The following is a 13261-nucleotide window of genomic DNA, read 5'->3' as shown; positions in this document are numbered from 1 at the left end:
CATCACCCCCACCTACACCTGGCAATCCCTGGCACAAACCAGCGCAAATTGAGGAAAAGCATCCGCACGGCGCAGAGCACCTCCTGTATTGTCGCCCAGAACAAACTGAAGCGGAAGGAGCAAACAGCAACCCAGGCAGCCCACAATCCCGTTCCTTCAACAGCGTTTGCCCGACCTGTGACAGAGAATGTAGGTCATGCATTGGATCCTTTAACCCACTGGGAACAAATTTTTCGTGTGGAATCGAGTCACCCTCGATTCCCAGGGTACGCTTCAGAAGCGGAAGTAGAAGAAATAGTGACCCACACGTAGTAAATCCTACAGTGAGACACACTTCCTGTATTACATGGTCACTGTTGTAGGAGGTAGGCACCTTTAGAATATACCAGAATACTAGGCATTAGGCACCTGCTAGATATATCAAAACTCACATAAGCTTAAAATGGACACACACATAAAATGGCTGCCCAGCCATGATGGGAAATCAGGTCGTCAAGCTGTGAACTGTTGAACGTTCAATGACCAAGCAATAACCCTGTGAGGACAATGTAGGAATGCCTGGGATGCGGGTAGACAGAGATAAGAAGGAAACCATCTCCTGTGAACAAGGTCATAAACCAATTAATTCCCCAGGAAGAAAGATAAGAGGGAAACCATCTCCTGTAAACAAGGTTATAAACCAATTATTTCTCCCAGATAAAAGAACTAGGGAGAGAACCTATAAAGTCATCGATCAGCCTAAGCTGACAATAACCGAACATATGGTTCCCTGGATACTAGGGGAATTCTATTGGGTTAAAATAACCTATATTTAATCTATAATCGTTGTGATTCGCTTGTGTCCAGCCGTGATGGGCTGTGTAGCTGTAGTAAACTGTTTTGTAACTGTTGTGAAACATATAAAGGTGCATGTAACCCTTTGTTCTGTGGAGAGAAACCTGGATACGGTCCTGAGTTTTTCCTCCCCGCTGAGCGTAATAAAAGCTGCATCAGCATTGGAACCGACACTGAGTGTTGAGTGATTCTTCTAAGAAAACACTAACGCTAACAATGGCGTAGTCGACGGGATTTCCCGGAGTCGCTGGACGCCCTTGGAAAAAACCCGGGTGAGTATAAAAAACAATTTTTAAGTATAAAGGGTGCGGAAGGTGGAAGCTGGTTGATCGACATGAGGAGACGGTCTAATATCTCAAACGCCTAGCCTGAGCCTGAATTAAGAGGACTTTTGTCCCACGTGACGGCCAGGAACCAAGTAGGCGTAGGGAACACATTTAGACCGTGGGATCGTGATACCGAGAGACATCTTCCAGACCCAGTAGTGTAATTTGAAATACCCCGTGGTAGAACCAAGCGGTGTACAGCGGCTAACGGAATCCAACCTGTGAACAGGGTCGGACCAACGGGCTGAGCGGTGGTAGGTAGTCGGTTAGGATACGTAGAGCACTGCGGGAATTGCTTAAACACGTTTTTAAGAATTGTATAAGTGTGTGTAACAGCAGAACTTGTGACCAGACAGTAGCCAAGAGACAGTTTACTACAAGTCGCGCTAGAAAGAAAGCGGACGTCTGAGAGTAGATTCCTAACGGTACTAGTCCTACCCAGGAATGGCCATGAAAACAAGTAAACTCGAGTGGGGACCAGAAGGGTCGCTTACCCGCCACCTGGCGGAAAAACAAAAGAATTAATTGAAAAAATTAAAGCAGGGTGAAATCCTCAGGAATTAGTTATGTGAGGAATTATTTAGATAAAACTACGAATTCCCTGAAAGGTCATGGATCCAAAAATAGAGCCGGCCAAAACAAGAAGAGAGAATGTTGTAAATGTCTGATCGTTGAGTGAGAAGTGTCTGTGTGATTTTTGACTGCAGAATGAATTTTTTTATGTTTTCATGTTCCGAAAGCCTGGTTGGAAGAGGAATGCAAGTGTCTGTTTATTTTAGAAACAGAGTGAAAGTCTTTTTTTAACCCTTTGTAATGTTGTCCTGTATGTGGGAAGTTTTAAGACATTTAAGTTAGAAACGCAGGTGTAGATTTATTCGGATGATAAGTTACGGAGCTAGGAAAATAAACAAATAAAGAATTGGTTTGTTGAGCAAAATATTTATTTGACATGCTCACTTATTGCCGAAAGAAAACATGAGGGTTGAAAGACATAAATGTAGTCTCGGAATGAGATAAAGAATGCTTTAAAAAAAAAGAGTTTCTAAAAAAAAAGTTTTAAATAAAGATTGAAATTACAAAGTTTGAATTGGGATTTTGAGATATTCAGAGAAGGCACAGGAAATACTGAGGTGGATTTAAAAAAAAAGATTAAATTAAATCTGATCAGGTCAAACTCCTGGGCAAGTGGCGAGCTATCTGTGAAGGTGTAAAAGGAACTTTTGGAAAATGTTAAAAAACAGCAAGCTTTAGTAACGACTTTGAAACTGGAGCATTTTGAGATAACGAAAGGCAGCACTCAAACTCACAAAGCTGGACTCCATGCCAGTTATGGAGAAAAAGAAAAAGATAAAGACGCCACTTTGAAAGTAAACAAATGATTTTAAATTAACAACTTTATGGAGTTACGAACCCTCCGTGTAAAATACAAAACCTAATTTGAAGAAAGGAAAAAAAAGATGTAACGGACTAAATGGAAAAAGACATAACTTACTAAATTGGAATAAGTAAAAAACACTCTACATGGATTCGAATTTTCAATTATGAAAAAGTTTCAATGCAGTTTGAAAAGATTTCCAAAATGGACAGTGTTTATCAAAAATGTCCCGAACAGTCTAAACAAGCAGGAGGGTTTTGAAGATAACGAGGAGAAAGAGAGAAATAAAAAAAAACAGAATTGAATTTCAGTAAACAAAATTGCTATTGTATGTGTGGTCTTGTTTTAAAACAATTTAAAAAAATTATTTGGCAAGTACTTGAATTAGAAGTTAAGAAAACATTGGAGTTTACTCTAATGATTTATGCTGTTTTTAACGGATTCCTAATTTCGAAGCCAGTTTTGAAGGCACAAAGACTTTTTTTTTCAGATGATTACGTGAAGTCACGTAATGACATCAGGTCTTCTTACAAACCTGGAAAGGAGTTAACCCTTTCTATTCACAGCCGTTTTATACTGAACATTATTAATTTGGATTTCTTAATAGGGAAAAAAAAAGACTCACCTAACAGAGGAAACAAAAATAAAAACAGAACTAGCTTATGTAATAATACTTGCCTGATACAATAAAGAAATAGATATTCAATAAAATAAATTGAAGTGTTAAAAGCTAAGATAAACAGGCTGGAAGAGATAACAGGACTAGATGGATAGTGCAGTGCGCAGCCATAGCACCATCACCTCTGGCAATAGAGTCAATGTACCCCACGGTGGGTAGGTGTAGTCCACAAACCCAACCTAACGGTAAAGCAGACAGCGATGTTTGGAGGAATAGCTTTGGCCTTGGTCATAGGAGTTTGGGTAATATTTAAGTGGGTAAAGACACGGGCGCACGCCCTACAGATTCTGCTCGAAATGGTTCGATTATAACCTTGTCCTTCTGATTTTGCAGGGTGACAGGGACACTCGTAGAGCAAAAAACTTAACCCCTGGTGACGACCAGGCCGTCTGTTTAAAATTACAGATAATACTTACCGGAATGGGAATACGAACGGCACTACTCGTAATATGGATAGCCCTGCGACATGCACGTACCCTGGGCAACACCGACGGACAGCAGAGCACGCTGGAAATAAAAAACTATATGAACTATGGAGTCTTGTTTAATTTAACGGACGGAATGTGCATCCCTGCAGCCAAGGACTGGAGCAAGGACAGGACTTATTTTAATGCATGGTTACAAGTGAATCCTAATAAGAATCCTAATAAGAATAAGAGTATGTGTACAGTGCTCCACGGGTATAAGGAGCAGATGCATTAAATGGAGGGATGTCAAAGGGCCTGATGAATGTACTTTCGGCATAATTTGCGCGCCTCCGGGACAATCCCAGCAATCAGTCATCCGCAAGAAGGGAATGGGGCTGTGTGGGTATTACGAGGAGGCGGGGGCGGCTGCAATATCATTGTATGTATGTTTCTCACCCCCTCCGACACCGCGCCCCATAAGAATCACTACATTGTCGGAGGAACTGCCTTGCCCCATAACTACGAAGGGACCAGAGAATGGGATTGTAATGTACAGCGAGGGGGAACTGTTGTATGATAATGTTAGACATGAAATTGTGCCTGTTCTGATCAATATTTCAGGCATCCAGATGCCGGAATTCTGTACAGAACAGTCAAGGAAGATCTACAATGTATTAAGTAAAGTTGTAATGCAGCAGGCTGCCGATGCAATGGGTGCCAGTAGGTTCCGGGGACAGGGGTTAGCCCCCAGGATGAAGAAGAAAATAGTTAATGATGTTGCTACCGTTTTCAATACAGGGACCTCCGCAGTGAACTCGATAGACATACAAGGATTAAATGAGAGGGTGGGACAGCTTAGAGGGGTGATGAAGGGGTTATTGGAGAGGGTGGAGCAAAACCAGGAAGACCAAGCCAACCTAGGAAAGGAGGGTGCCAAAATCCAGCTGGATGGCATCTCAGTCCTGGAAGCTCACGCCAGAACCATCAATCACCTCATTGATAGAGAACAGGAAGATTTAGCTCAGTTGGCTAACCAAAGGGGGACACTGGATAATTGTACTCTGAAGGGACTGACCAGAGTATACCCAGCAATTCCAGATTGCCAGATGGGTAGGACTACCGGGATAGGTACAGTGCTGACGATCCCTATAGTCACGCCGGACTCAGGGCCGTTCCCCCTATACCAACGAGAGAATATCGGAATAATACGGGAAAATGTCTCCAAACGCTACTACCTGACCACCACCTCTGCCGTTCGTCGAAACAACATATTTACCGGGATTTCCCTAGCAGATTGTAAGCAAAAGGCGGAAATCACAGTATGTCCTCACCCGGTGGGCAGAGGGGAGCGAGACGAGTGCGGGTTTAACCGAACCGACGGGTGTGTACTAGAAATAGTGCCCGCACACATGCACTTCGCGAGGGCAGCCTACGGAGGGAGGGGAAGATACTGCGTCTCTACCACAGAGCGTTCATACCGGTATAATGACCTGCAGTGCCCTATACCGCAGCCAAACTTTTGCTTTACACCACTACGACCTGTCGCGATCGGGCAAGTGCATATCACCCAGTTTAAGCGCCGGAAGTCTGAAGTTATTGAAGTAATCGATCAGCTCCATGATCATTTACAGGATTATGACGAGCCAGAGCAGGTCCCTATCCCACATCTAACCGAAGTATTACGAGAGTTGAGGCTCAGAGTGGGTCAATCTGTAAAACTATATCACCAACTGCAAACTAAAATCAAAGTACTGGAAGAAGATACCGAGGTAGACTTACAAAGTCAGAGTTGGTGGAGAAAGGTCTGCGACTGGGGAATAAATGTGAACATCCACCCATGGATTCGAATAATTTCACTTATACTGGTCGGGATACAATTGATCTTAGCAATAACATGGGGCGTAATGGCCTGCCAGGCATGCAGACACCACGCACAACGAAGACGGACAAATCACCATTCCCCGGATACTAAACAAGCCTGTTTTATAAGGGGGCAGGAGGATTTGGCCTTTGTCAATTCGATTTAAGCAACCGGGACTCCTGAAACCGCGTGACTCGCCAGCACGTTGAGGCAGGGAGTACCGGGACGTGCACGAAATCTAATAAAGGTCGAATGGTCGGTTAAAAGAGGACTAGGACTCGTCCCTTTACCGAAAGGTGGAGTTGTTGTAGGAGGTAGGCACCTTTAGAATATACCAGAATACTAAGCATTAGGCACCTGCTAGATATATCAAAACTCACATAAGCTTAAAATGGACACACACATAAAATGGCTGCCCAGGCATGATGGGAAATCAGGTAGTCAAGCTGTGAACTGTTGAACGTTCAATGACCAAGCAATAACCCTGTGAGGCCAACTGTAGGAATGCCTGGGATGCGGGAAGACAGAGATAAGAAGGAAACCATCTCCTGTGAACAAGGTCATAAACCAATTAATTCCCCAGGAAGAAAGGTAAGATGGAAACCATCTCCTGTAAACAAGGTTATAAACCAATTATTTCTCCCAGATGAAAGAACTAGGGAGAGAACCTATAAAGTCATCGATCAGCCCAAGCTGACAATAACCGAACATATGGTTCCCTGGATACTAGGGGAATTCTATTGGGTTAAAATAACCTATATTTAATCTATAATCGTTGTGATTGGCTTGTGTCCAGCCGTGATGGGCTGTGTAGCTGTAGTAAACTGTTTTGTAACTGTTGTGAAACATATAAAGGTGCATGTAACCCTTTGTTCCGTGGAGAGAAACCTGGATACGGTCCTGAGTTTTTCCTCCCCGCTGAGCGTAATAAAAGCTGCATCAGCATTGGAACCGACTCTGAGTGTTGAGTGATTCTTCTAAGAAAACACTAACGCTAACAGTCACTAGGGTATAGTGTTCCACACCGGTTAGTGACCGACACTCAGCATATTCTACAGTGAGACACACTTCCTATAATATATAATCACGAGCGTACGGCGTTCCACACCGGTTCGTGTCTCACACTGAGTTCATCCTAGAGTGAGACACACTTCCTATAATACCTGATCACTGGGGTACGGTGTTCCACACCGGATAGTGACCCACACTCATGACATCCTAAGTGAGATACACTTCCTGCATTACATGGTCACTGGGGTACGTTGTTCCACAGCGGTTAGTGACCCATAATGAGTGCATGTTACAGTGACAGACACTCCCAATAATACATGGTCACTGGTGTACAGTGTTCCACACCGGTTGGTGACCCACACTCAGTATATCCTACAGTGACAGACACTCCCAGTAATATATGGTCAATTGGGTAATGGTGTTCCACACCGGTTAGTGACCCATACTCAGTGCACCCTACAGTGGCACACAATCCCAGTAATACATGGTGATTGGCGTACGGTTTCCACACTGGTTGGTGTCCCACACTTAGTATATCCTACAGTGAAACACTCCCAGTAATACATGCTCACTGGGGTACGGTGTACCACACCGGTTAATGACCCACACTCAGTGCATCCTACAGTGACAGACACTCCCAGTAACACATGGTCACTGGGGTACTGCTGTTCCACACCGGTTAGTGACCCACAATCAGTGCATCCTACAGTGACACACACTCCCAGTAATACATAGTGATTGGGGTACGGTGTTCCACACCGGTTAGTGAAACACACTCAGTGCATCCTACAGTGACAGACACTCCCAGTATTACATGGTCACTGGGGTACGGTATTCCACACCGGTTAGTGACGCACACTGAGTACATCCTACAGTGACACACACTGCCAGTAATACATGGTCACTGTGGTACGGTGTTCCACACCTGTGAATGAACCACACTCATTACATCCTACAGTGAGACACACTTCCTGCAATACATGGTCAAAGGGGAACGGAGTTCCACACCGGTACGTGGCATTCACTCAGTCTATCCTACAGTGACACACACTCCCAGTAATACATGATCACTGGGAGTATGATGTTCCACGTGAGGCAGACACTCAGTATATCCTGCAGTGCAGACACCACTACACATACCTTCTCTCAGATAGTTGCGCGGAACAAGGACTAATTCAAAAGTACACAATATTCCACTAAAGACAATAGCTGAATAATTCAAGCAGCCGGTTCGTTTCAAACACAAGTTTATGTTCAGATTTTGCAATGCAATCAAACCGCAGTGGTTATTCAGGAAATTTGACTGAACGGAATGATATCACCGTTCAGGTTTCTATACCCGTGACCAATAGTCAAGGATTTAAAATTATCAGTCACAGAGCAAAACCAGAGACCAGCTCAAAAACAGATTTGCACAACTTCAATGGTTACATAAGAACATAAGAACATAAGAATTAGGAACAGGAGTAGGCCTTCTAGCACCTCGAGCCTGCTCTGCCATTCAAAAAGACCATTGCTGATCTGGCCGTGGAGTCAGCTCCACTTACCCGCCCGCTCCCCATAACCCTTAATTACCTTATTGGCAAAAAATCTATCTTTCTGTGATTTCAATTCATTCAATGAGCTAGCCTCAACTGCTTCCCTGGGCAGAGATTTCCACAGATTCACAACTCTCTGGGAGATGAAATTCCCTCTCAACTCGGTTTTAAATTGGCTCCCCCGTATTTTGAGGCTGTGCCCCCTGGTTCTAGTCTCCCCGACCAGTGGAAACAACCTCTCTGCCTCTATCTTGTCTATCCCTTTCATTATTTTAAATGTTTTTATAAGATCACCCCTCATCCTTCTGAACTCAAACGAGTAAAGACGCAGTCTACTCAATCTATCATCATAAGGCAAACCCTCATCTCCGGAATCAGCCTAGCGAATCGTCTCTGTACCCTCTCCAAAGCTAGTATAATCTTCCTTAAGAAAGCTGTCCAAAACTGCACGCAGTACTCCAGGTGCGGCCTCACCAATACCCTGTACAGTTGTAGCAGGACCTCCCTGCTTTTTTACTCCATCCCTCTTGCAATGAAGGCCAACATTCAATGCGCCTTCCTGATTCCCTGCTGTACCTGCAAACTAACTTTTTGGGATTGATGCACAAGGACTCCCAGATCCCTCTGCACCGCAGCATGATGTAATTTCTCCCCATTCAAATAATATTCCCGTTTACTGTTTTTTTTCCATGTTGGATGACCTCACATTTTCCGACATTGTATTCGATCTGTAAAACATTAGCCCATTCGCTTAACCTATCTAAATCTCTTTGCAGCCTCTCTGTGTCCTCTATACAACCCGCTTTCCCACTAATCTTTGTGTCATCTGCAAATTTTGTTACACTACACTCTGTCCCATCTTCCAGGTCATCTATGTATATTGTAAACAGTTGTGGTCCCAGCACCGATCCCTGTGGCACACCACTAACCACTGATTTCAGACCTGAGAAGGATCCATTTATCCCGACTCTCTGCGTTCTGTTCGGCAGTTAGTCACTTACCAGGAACACCAATGACGGCAATGATCATGTAGCAGATTCGCTGGGCATGTTGAATTGGAAGCATTTTCTGCTTAAAACGATGTGCCCCTTTGTGCTGCAGGCAATCTCCCTGAATTATACTCTGTGGCGGTACAATTCCAGCGCCTTTAACTTATACCCTGGGGGCTCTCCACGGGGACATTGAGGTTGCAACATCGCTCAAAATAGTTATTGTTAAAACTTGAACAAACAGATGACGACAGCCAATTTATGTCCCTGTTGTGATTCAAATTTGAAACTGCAAAAACTGGACAATTCTGCTCACATTAATTAACAAATGAACGGTTCCAGCTGTATTCTCCCAGCAATTGGGTTGTTGTTTCAAAAACCATCAGGCCAAACTGGAGATCGCATGGAGTTTTTGGTAATATCTTTTGCACTGCTGTGTTCATTCAGAAATGACATTCCCAATGTTCGAGTTTCCCTCTCAGGGCTGCTCTACCGCAATCTATGATGTGGCTGCCTTCTTTAACTGTAGCTATTCAGTAATTACATTTCCAATGTTTGAGTTTTCCTCTCAGGGCTGCTCTACTACACTCTGTGATGTGGCTGCCTTCTTTAACTGTAGCTATTCAGTAATTACATTAACAATGTTCGAGTTTCCCTCTCAGGGCTGCTCGACTGCACTCTGTGATGTGGCTGCCTTCTTTAACTGTAGCTATTCAGTAATTACATTTCCAATGTTTGAGTTTTCCTCTCAGGGCTGCTCTACTACACTCTGTGATGTGGCTGCCTTCTTTAACTGTAGCTATTCAGTAATTACATGAACAATGTTCGAGTTTCCCTCTCAGGGCTGCTCGACTGCACTCTGTGATGTGGCTGCCTTCTTTAACTGTAGCTATTCAGTAATTACATTAACAATGTTCGATTTGCCCTCTCAGGGCTGCTCGACTGCACTCTGTGATGTGGCTGCCTTCTTTAACTGTAGCTATTCAGTAATTACATTCCCAATGTTCGAGTTTCCATCTCAGGGCTGCTGTACTACAAAGGGGGTCGTGGCTCCACCTTTCAATGCAGGCATTCAGTACATAAATTACAAATGATAGAAAGTCCTTCTCAAGACTGTCTTCGTGCGGTCTGTGAAATGACTGATCTCCTTAACTCTGGAAATACAGTTAAACAGTTAAAGTAATGAATTTCTATGATATTTCTCAAACTAATATAGACCTTCATATTCATTAAGCCTCTCATACCCATACAGCACCTCATACACATGCGGTGCCTTATGCTCGTAGATTACCTAAAAATAATACAGCACCACAAACTCATACAGCAAAAACAATGCGAACTAATACAGCATTTCTCATCATGCAGTCACTGAAAATAATACAGCACATCAAACTAATAGAGAACCTCAAACTAGTACATCCCCACAAACCAAGAGAACCTCAAACTAAAACAATCCTTTAATATTACAAAGTACCTCAAACTAAAACTAAAACTAATACAACCCCTCAAACTAAAATATAACCTCAAACAAAAAGAGACCCTCAAAGTAATAGAGAACCTCAAACTAGTAAAGAATATCAACTCAATTTTAATAAATCTATAGATAACCTCAACATAACATGGACATTCAAAATAATAATGAATCAGAAACTAATACAGACCCTCAAAAAACAGAGACACTGAAACTATTAATGAAACTCACACTAATATTTAAATACAAATTAGGAGTGAATCTGAAACTGATCAACTCAAACTAATAGGGAGGCTCAAAATAATCCACTCAAACTAATAGAGAAACTCAAACTAATAGAGAGGATCAAATAATCCAAATATTCAAGAGAAGAGAGAAATCAAAGTTATTCAGCCACTCAAACTAATATAGTCCCTCAAACTAATACAGCCCCTCAAACTAATACAGTCCCTCAAACTAATACAGTCCGTCAAACTAATAGAGAACCTCAAACTCATCGAGAAACTCAAACTAATACAGTCCCTCAAACTAATACAGTCCGCCAAGCTAATAGCGAACCTCAAACTCATCGTGAATCTCAAACTAATACAGCCTCTCAAACTAATACAGCCCCACAGCCTAATACGGACCCTCAAACTAATACAGCCCCTCAACCTAATACAATCCCTCAAACTAATGTAATCCCTCAAACTAATACAGTCCATCAAACAAATACAGGCCCTCAAACTAATACAGCCCTTCAAACTTATATAGACCCTCAAACTAATACAACCCCTCAAACTAATACAGACCGTCAAACTATTAGAGAACCTCAAACTCATCGTGAATCTCAAACTAATACAGAGTCTCAAACTAATACAGTCCCTCAAACAAATACAGCCTCTCAAATTAATACATGCCCACAAACTAATACAGACCAGCAACATAATACAGTCCCACAAACTAATGCAATCCCTCAAACTAATACAGTCCATCAAACTAATACAGACCCTCAATCGAATACACTCCATCAAACTAATACAGTCCCTCAAAATAATGCAGCCCTCAATCTAATACAGTCCATCAAACCAGTACAGTCCCTCAAACTCATACAGCCCCTCAATCGAATAGAGGCCATCAAACTAATAAAGTCCCTCAAGCTAATACAGCCCCTCAAACTAATACAGCCCCTCAAACAAATCCAGCCCCTCAAACGAATACAGACCCTCAATCTAATACAGTCCCTCAAGCTAATACAGTCCCTCAAACTAATATAGACCCTCAAATTAATACAGCCGCTCAAACTAATAAAGAACCTCATATTAATAGATGTACTACTACCTGTAGCGGACCTTGGACAAATACAGCTGCTTAAAATAATACAAGAATATAAACTTTTGCAGAAGCTCAAATTAATATATTTCCTCGAAATAATAGAGAAACTCAAACTAATCCAATCGCTGAAGCTATTGGAGAACTCAACATAATAGAGAAGCTCAAACTAATAGAAAACCTCTAATTAATGCAAACCATTAAACTAATAGAAAACCTCAAAATAATACGATAAATAGAGAACGTCAAACTAACAGAGAACCTCAAGCTAGTAGAGGACCTAAATCCAATACAGCAACTCTACCACACACAGAAAGTTATATTCATACAGCCATTGAAACTCACAATGCATTTCCGATAAAACAGTCTATCAAACTAATACAGCCCTTAGAACTAATAGAGAACGTGAAAAAAATACAGCCCCAAAACAATAAAGATCCTCAAACTTATTAATAACCGCAAACTACTAGAGAACCTCAAAATACTACAGCCCACAAAACTGATAAATACCCTCAAATTAATGCATAATCTCAAATAAATACAGCAGCGTCAAATAATATGACATTTCCACCATTTATCGAAACTCAAGCTAATATACATCTCAAACTATGAAAGAAACTCAAACCAATATGAGAACCTCAAACAAATACAGCCACCTAAAATAATACACCTCAAACTATTCGAGAAACTGAAACTAATACAGCCCTTCAAATTAATACAGCCTCTCAAACTATTATAGAACCTCATACTAATAGAGAACGTGAATGTAATAAAGAAACGACAACTAATAGATAATTAATGGCGCAGGAGATTTAGCATCTAGCCGACAATCACGAAGTGTGTGGATTTTTTAGTGGTGTAGAACCGGTGGCCCAATGTCTTATTCCACTGAAAGCCAAGAACAGAGAACTGCTCAACAAGGACAGTGAGGTTGCCGGTGCTGGCTGGAAAGAAAACTTCGAGAATCTTCGCAACAAAGAATCCGCCTTCGACGTGAGTGTCCTTGACTTCATCCCACAGCATGCTACCCATCACCTCCTTGGCACAATCATAGCTCGGCACGAGTTTGCAAAGGCCTTCCGACAATTAAAAACCACAAGGCCGATGGAGCAGAATGAATCCCCTTGGAAGTACTGAAGCTTGGCTGTGAAGCACTAATGGAACGTATTCATGACCTTATCTGGAAGGAGGAGATCATGCCAGGAGATCTCGGAGTAGAATTAATTGCGATGATCTTGAAGAAAGGTGACGAGTCTGACTGCGGTAACGACAGAGGAATGTCGCTGCTCTCAACCAAAGGCAAAGTCATCGCAAGTATTCTCCTCAACCTTCTCCCTGTGGCTGAAGAACTCCTCCCAGTTTCGCAATGTGGATTCCGCCCACTAATTGGCACAATGGATATCATCTTCACCACGCGGCAGATACTAGAGAAATGCAGCAAATAGCACCAATACTTCAA

The 13261-nt window shown here is 42.4% G+C and overlaps 1 pseudogene; it reads left to right on the top strand.

Annotated features, from left to right (window-relative positions):
* LOC139257140 (zinc finger protein 585A-like) overlaps positions 1-13261 on the top strand; it is a 1288295-nt pseudogene that overhangs the window by 828954 nt on the left and 446080 nt on the right.

This window comes from Pristiophorus japonicus, unplaced genomic scaffold (genome assembly GCF_044704955.1).
Source record: "Pristiophorus japonicus isolate sPriJap1 unplaced genomic scaffold, sPriJap1.hap1 HAP1_SCAFFOLD_81, whole genome shotgun sequence".
In the NCBI taxonomy this organism is placed as follows: domain Eukaryota; kingdom Metazoa; phylum Chordata; class Chondrichthyes; family Pristiophoridae; genus Pristiophorus; species Pristiophorus japonicus.
Note: the sequence above shows the minus strand (reverse complement) of the source record. Positions and strands in the feature narration are given on the sequence as shown.